At 27.9% G+C, this 7,950-nt stretch overlaps 2 long non-coding RNA genes across 2 annotated transcripts in view; one reads left to right on the forward strand and one right to left on the reverse strand.

Moving 5' to 3' along the window:
* Positions 1-5,047, forward strand: part of LOC107862083 — a 7,608-nt gene extending 2,561 nt beyond the window's left edge. The window contains exon 2 of the long non-coding RNA XR_001671914.2: positions 4,703-5,047. This is a non-coding gene — a long non-coding RNA (uncharacterized LOC107862083). The remainder of the gene's footprint in view (positions 1-4,702) is intronic.
* LOC124897228 lies at positions 4,275-4,833 on the reverse strand. Its single transcript, XR_007053945.1, has 2 exons — positions 4,691-4,833; positions 4,275-4,616 (listed from the first exon to the last, which is right to left on the reverse strand). It is a non-coding gene; the product is annotated as an uncharacterized LOC124897228 (long non-coding RNA).
* Positions 5,048-7,950: the final 2,903 nt, after the last annotated feature.

The following is a 7,950-nucleotide window of genomic DNA, read 5'->3' on the forward strand; positions in this document are numbered from 1 at the left end:
TCATAAAATGGTGATATTAATGAAGAAAAAAGTGATCTTTCTTGTAAGAATTTCCAAGGAATGGGAAAAAAAAGTGATGTTTGTTGTAATTTTTCAAGAAATGGTGATACTAGTGGAGGAAAAAAAAGTGAATTTTATTGGAAATTTTCAAGAAGTGGGAATAATTATGGTGGATTAAAAAGAATTTGTTCATGTGAAGACGCAGGGGTGGGGTGACGACGAAGATGCAGGGGTGGGGTAGGGTTGAAATGATGAAGACGCGGGGTGGGTGGGGGTAGGGTGCTGTGAAGAAGATGACATAGGTGGGGTGGGGTGGGGTGCTCTTTTTAAAAAAAAGAATTAAGAAATTACAATAATTAAAAATTATATTAATGAAATAATTTAAATATAAAGTTTTTAATTATTTTTTGGGCCCCTCAGTGCCACTTGGCACATTTCAATTCGTAATTTAGTAAAAAAAAAATTCTCACGTGCCTACATCAAGTGCATTGCACACGTAGTGCCATGTAGGCAAAACTGCGCAATTGAATCAAAATTCGGGGGGTTTAGGGGTCTGATAGGTACAATCCATATATAGTTGAGGGGTCTAAGTGAATTTTCGAAACAAGTTTGAGGGCCTGTCGATGACTTTGGCCTTCAAAAAACATACAAAATACATAGTCATATAGATCTAGATATGGATTTCCAGTACAAAACATACATATATATATTTACGAAATACTTATCATATTCATATTAAACAGTAACAAACATAACTATACTATATATCTTCATATGTATTTGCAAAATACAAAGATGACTCATATAAAATAAGAATATTCCTATGGATCAGGTATGTATTCTGTAATACATATGCAGAGCTATATATATTTTATACGGTATTGGATTTGTCTTTGAACTGTACATACTATGTCATTTTATAGAGTAACATATGTACTTATTTGTTTTCTTTTACTGTTTAAGATATGTATCATGTGTTTTTTTAGTACCTATATATATGTAAAGGTATAGAATTGACATTTTTGTTATAGAGATTTTGTGTATTATATGTTTATATATACATGTGAGTCAGATATGTATTTCTGTAAATACATATGCAGATCTGTATGTCTATTTATTTTGTATTTTTTTTTTTAAATATGTATATATGATATAGATATTTGTCTTTTAAAAATAAAAGATAGAGATAGAAGAGTAAAAAAAAAAACAGAAATAGAAGTGTAAAACAAAAGCAAAAAAAAAGAAGAAGAAGATGAAGAAAACGAAAAAAATATATGAGAAAAAGAAAAAAAATGAAAAAAGAAAAAAAATTAAAAAGCGAAAAAGGAAAAAAAAAAGAAGAAGAAGAGAGAAAATAAAGTGGAAAGAAAAAAACAAAAAAGAAATTAAAATTAAAAAAATGAAAAACTAACAAGAAAAAATAGTTAGAGATATAAGAGAATGATATTTTGAAATTTTGAAGATTATGGAAATAATAATCTTCATATTTGAGTTTGATTTGAAAAATGAATCTACTAATTTAAATAAGAGTAATTTATGAGTACTTAATTAGATAGGATAATTATTCCTTATTTAACTTAAGTAATTTGAGTAAAACAAGGGCAGTAAATCTTGTTGTATATGTATTTGTATAACAATAGTTTACTTAAATACAAAATACAATTTGTTATTTTTCATAATTATGAAACTGTTGCTACAAAAGTACTAATATTTTTTTCATTAGTTTAACGATTCTAAATCAACTAAATTTGATTTTAAGAAGATTTGAAAAATCTAGAAATAAATATAAAATGATTAGAATAAGAAAAAATTAAGAAGTACGAGATTTTTAAAAGTTTAAGTACGTAATAATAATGTAATCAATGATTTTGTAAAGATTTGACTTTAAAAATAAGGAAAGATTTTGAATATATATATAAAAAATAACCATAATGCAAATATATTTCAAATTGACGCGTCCCTCTTAGCCCGTGACAACAAGAAAAAGAGGTACTATATGATAAGCACAAAAGTGATCATCCATCAACCACTTAGAACTTTTAGTGGTGATATATAAATATATATATATATACACACACATATATGTGTGTGTGCGCGCGCGCGTTTATGTTTACATTATTATATTAAATTGTGAAAATTTTTGAAAAGTGATTTGAACTTTTACACTTTAGTAACAATCTTCGTAATAGATAAAATCATTTAATTTTAAATAATCAAATATTATATGTGCAAGACACGTGTGGTTAAACTAGTAGAGATAAAAGGACAAAATATACAAAAGAAATCTGACTTTTTGCCCAATTTAGAAGTCGTACACACTCAACAACATGAAGTACAAGACCTTCAAACTAAAAAAAATATGAAATGCCCAAATTACCCCTGACTAAAAGCAGATACATCAACGAAGAATTGTCTGCTTCTAGCCACTCATATATAGTAGTGTAGTAATACTCCCTCCCATCTCAATTTATTCGGTACCTTTAAGATTTCATGATTCAAACAATTCTATGTTTGATCATATTTATAAACTTCCTTCATTTTATTTTACTTATTCCCTTACTAAAAATATTTGTTTCAATTTAATTGTTCAATTTATGAATCAAAAATATACTTATATCCTAAATAATAGAGAATTCAAAAGAAGTTTATCATTTTTTCCAATACTACTTCTATCATTAAATAACTACAAAAGGTATAATAGTCATATTTAGATTCCCAAATCATAATTATAAGTTTTTTCCTTTAAATAAAATAAATCACTAATAAATATTTTCTTAAAGATAGTATCAAATATATACTCCATAATAGTATCAAATATATACTCCCTCTGTTCTAATTACTTGTCACATTTTAACTTGACACCCCTATTAAGAAAATAATAATTGGTATAGTGACTTTATTATATCAACCCCATTAATTGATGTTTAGTAGTAGGTATTGAAAAATGATTTAGAGAATAAATAATTAATGTTAAAGGTAAAACATGAAAAAAAAATTCTTTTCTTGATTTATAAAAAATGACAAGTAAAAATGAAAATCAAATTTAAAAATAGTAACAAGTAAATTCGAATAGAGGGCATAATTTTTTGGAACAGGGAGAGTATCTTTTTACTAATATTTTTGGATTGCCAATCGTTGTGTCTTATAGTAATATTATACTTTTTACCTAGTTTTCAAATATATAAATTTTATTTTAAAAAATTGAAGATTTCATACTCAAACTCACGACCCTTAAACTATTTGATCATTAAAATTCAAACTATATTAAATAAATTGAGACAGAGAAGTATATTCTAAGTACATTTGAGTCGATCATACTTAAACTATTTGACGCTCAAAATTTGAACTATGTCACATAAATTGAGATGAGAAGTATATTCTAAGTACATTTAAGTCCATCAAATTTAAATTGTTTGACACTTAAAGTTGAAATTATGCCTACGTAAATTGAGACGGAGTAGTATATTCCAAGTTCCGACTACATTTGAGTCGTAAAACTTGTTCAACGCCCAAAGAAAACTTCACATGAACTCGTTTTCAAGATCAAAGCTCTAGAATTGGAGTTTAGCGCAACTTGCAAGCATTTGGGCTCTAATTTGTAATTTTCGTCTTTTCCTTACGTGAAGGATAAGTAACTGCCTATTATCTAAAAGCTCATTTAGTTATTTTGTTCATTTAACAAAGGTGATAAGTATATTCAACTATTGAATTTAATTTATAAAATACATTTTTATATTGAAATTAATAGCAAACAATTAATTATTGTGCTTTATTAAGAAAAATACTACTAATAAACAGTTTTTGTTAAGATGATTGGAATATCTTTGCACTTGATTAAAGGTGTGGCTAAGTGATAGATAAAGTGGGTTGAGAATTATGAAGTTAAGTTCAAACTCTAACAGAGACAAACACTAAATGATTTTTTCACACTTGTCAGAAACTTGATGAACATAATTACCACTATGGTTAGATCCTTTAAAACAATTCACGTATAGATGAAATAGTGCCACACCCCTTTTTTTTAACCCAAAAAATAATAATTTAATGTTTGAAAAGGGTTATAGATTATAGATATAATATTTAGAATTTGAATGTATTTTTTAAAAAAATAAAAAATAAAAAATAAAAACAAATTTTTAAAAGCTAGAATTTATGAAAATGGGGTTATTTCTTAAAAATGAAAAAATTTAGAGTTCCCTCAAGGTCCAGCCATTCAACAACTGATTGAATTGGGACAACATCATCCCTTTCTGTCTTTGGGGAATCTGGCTAACTAGGAACAACAACCTGTTCAATGACAAAAAGGATAACATTCAGAGGATATTATCTCCCAGACAATGGAATACCACCTCATCATCTCTAACCACCCCCAACACTCCTTCACTACTATCCAAGGCACTTGGAAACCCCCAAACAGAAGTATGTTTAAACTTAACACTAATGCTTCAGTGTGCCTTATAACGGGGCAAAGGGGGCTAGGGGGCACCATTAGAGACCATAATGGGGAATAGATCGTTGGCTTCATGGAGCACAAAACCAGTACCACCCCCCATAGATGCAGAGCTACATGCTCTCAGGAGGGGCCTCAACATAGCAATCAACCATAATTTAACGCCCTGCAAGTAGAATTAGAGTCATTGGAGGCTATTCAAGCATTAACTTCGGGGAACTTACTACTTGATAATCTTACCATTGATTGCAGTTCAACGCTGGAGAGGGCCCAAGCAACCAATCCGGAGCATGTCTTCAGGGAAGGGAACAAAGTGGCTGACCTTTTGGCCAAAACAGCTAGGAATGAAGCAGTGCAAGGGAGCCTTGTTATCCTACCAGTTCCTCCTTGTTTGTATTGCGCACTATTGATGCAGACAAATCAGGAACTATGTACTTTAGGAAATTTCGTGTCTGTAATCTACTTTCTAATAGCCAAGTCTTGGCTCAACACTCTTTTGATGCCCCCGGGCAGCTTTGTAACTTAGCTACGCTAGTTTTATTCTAATATATGCTCCCTTTCACCAAAAAAAAAAAAATAAAGAGAATGAAAAGTCTATTGACTGCATGAGCTTGCTTTGGAGTTTGGAGTCATTATGATTGGATTAATTATGTTGAATATTCGTGTATTCTAATTTAATTTAAGAATGAACTCTTTCTATTTTCCAAATCAAATGTCTATACCCCTTATATTATTAAAAAGTTGTGTGAACTTTTTAATATATATATATATATATATATTATGAAAATTTTATGGTTATGCATCTTATGATATTACTCCTATTTATAAAAAAATATTTGAATATTTAATATAAAATTATTTATAGCACTTGAGCAGAAGGTTTATCAAAAACAACTTCTCTGCCTCTTCGAGGTAGTGATAAGATCTGCATATACTTTACCTTTTTTCAGATATTATTTGTGAAATTTCACTAATTCTATCATTGTTGTATGTGAACCTTTTATGGAGATAAAATCCTAACTAACACAAAAAAGAATCTTTTTATATAATCAAACATTTTTTTCTTTTAAAATAATTTTCTAATTTTTAAGATATTTTAAATTATTAACTATGTCAATTTGTAGTATGTTTAAACCACTGAAGTATCATTTGTATATATGAAAACTACGAAGAAAAAAGACACCTAAATTATTAAGTATTTTATTTATTGAATAATTGCACTCCTACATGGCTCTGCTTATGTTACTGGATTAGGACATTACAAAATTTTCAAAAAGTCCTTTTCAATTATTTGCCAAATTATGTAATGACAACTAAACTAATATTGAACTAAATCGGTGAAAATACAAAAGGAATAACAACACAAAATTCTAAAATTGAATAATAAGTTAAAACACATGTCACTCCATTAAAAAAAGTAATTTTATAAATTTGGCAAAAATAGTCTTGTAAGCACTACAAAAATTCCTCATTCTTGCCTATTTATTGTAATAAGATATTCTATAATAGACGTTATTATCAAGTTATTTTCAAACCAGATGCTATTATCGAAGAGAAAATTAAAAGATAAATTAGCCCAAAACTAATAAGATATTTTAAAGTAGAAGGTATTATCAAACTCATCCCAAAACAATCGTGTTACTATTTGAGAGATATTTTTGTTGCCACATCAATATTTGGTTTTTAATAAGTACATGTTTGAATAGTTAAGTGTTAAGTAGATATACTACTCCTAACTGAGGTGTGTAAGTAATTTTTTGAACAATTTTAAAGAATCAAACATGAGTTAAGCCAAATAAAATTGCCTAATGGTAACAAAGAGTGCATCCACAATTCACATAATAGAGTTAAAAATTTTACTATTCAATAACAATTTGATATACTTAATTGAAGTAAATTCAATATTTTTTTATTTTGGATCATTCTAGAATGAATGTTATTGTCACGCTTATCTTGGTATAATCGTTATTAACTTTTCTTTCATTGACCGCCGTTGGCGGTAGGTAAGTTGCTCCTCACCCAGATCTATCTTTCTCTCTATCCTTTTTAACTCTCTCGCTGTCAGAATCTCTACTCGGCCACCACCATCCTCGTAGGTACTCCATTTTCTCGAACGAGACTTCGATCGGTTTCACTTCCGACATAATATTTCGACGATTAATTTCTAGACCAATTTTTATTGAAATTCAACAAAGCAAGAAAGATAAGGGCCCCTATTCTACTCTCTAGCAGAACCTAGTGAATTCTATTCCTCAATCTTTATCTTGTATTTTTTATCTCTCAAATTTTCACCTTTTGCGAGGACCGGTCTGCTACTGGTTATTTCTTTGTGTATCGTCTAGTTATTTATTACCTTGCGTTTTTATTTTTTGTGGTATCATTCTCTGTATTCTTTGTATATTGTATTTTTGATAATGTCTAGCCTTTCTAGGAAAAAAATATAGAACTCCTTTAATTGTTATTTTGTAATTTTCTAGTGTATTGTTAATCTACTAGTGGTGTTCGGAAAATTTTACGAGAGGCTCAACCAACAAAAGTTGGATGAGGTTCCACTCTATTTTTGACACTTGGATAGTGGGTCCATTTGCTACTTTTTATCTCATTTACCTTTTTTCTTATTTCATGTTCTTAGTCTTTTTCATACATAATTAATATTTAACTTCTAAATACACAATTAAGCATTTGATGTATTTAACTAAAAATACCACTAACAAACACAGAAAAAATTGATACGCTAATAAAATTGTTGAAATAAAAAATAATTTTATTATTTAACAATTAAAATGCATATAAATATTAAATTTAGAATTCAATTATTATTATTTGAAATTGTTGTTCTAAAATTTAAAATCCAAAAAATCAAATTTTCGACTTTTTTTTCGACTGAAATTATGAGACTAGTCATGCGGTTTGCTCATATATAGCTCAATATCTGTTTTTAGTGAAAAAATGATTTTAAAATAATGAATTAGCAAAAATAAATTGAGGGACTCGATGATTTCTACGGACTTAAGTTTTAATGGGACAAAATTATTTCGGTCCCTCCTTTTCATTTTGTTGTGCAACTAAGTAGGCATTTTGAACATGGATTTGGTAATAAATAAAAAATAGGTATTATTTAAAGTTAAGTTTGAAATGCTATTTAAAAATTAAAATTTGTTTGAATATATATTTAGCTTAAAAATTATTGAAATTTTGTGATTTTTTTGGTCAACTAATTAATCAACACATTCTATCTAAATAAATAACTTGTATTTATTGAAAATAATCTGATCTAGTAGATCTATATGTTAAAGTGGACAACCACACAACCACAAATTAATTTGTATTTTAAATTAATCTTTTACTATTAAAAAAAAATTGAATGATAAACTTGATTTTAACATTAACATTTTAAACTTTGAAAGACGTTTCAGTTGTTTTTAACAAAAAAATATGTTTATTGATATTCTTTATTAAATACTTCATAACTGCTTAAAAATATGAAGATTAGAACTAAT

The sequence above is a fragment of the Capsicum annuum genome, chromosome 3 (genome assembly GCF_002878395.1).
Source record: "Capsicum annuum cultivar UCD-10X-F1 chromosome 3, UCD10Xv1.1, whole genome shotgun sequence".
NCBI classification, from domain to species: domain Eukaryota; kingdom Viridiplantae; phylum Streptophyta; class Magnoliopsida; order Solanales; family Solanaceae; genus Capsicum; species Capsicum annuum.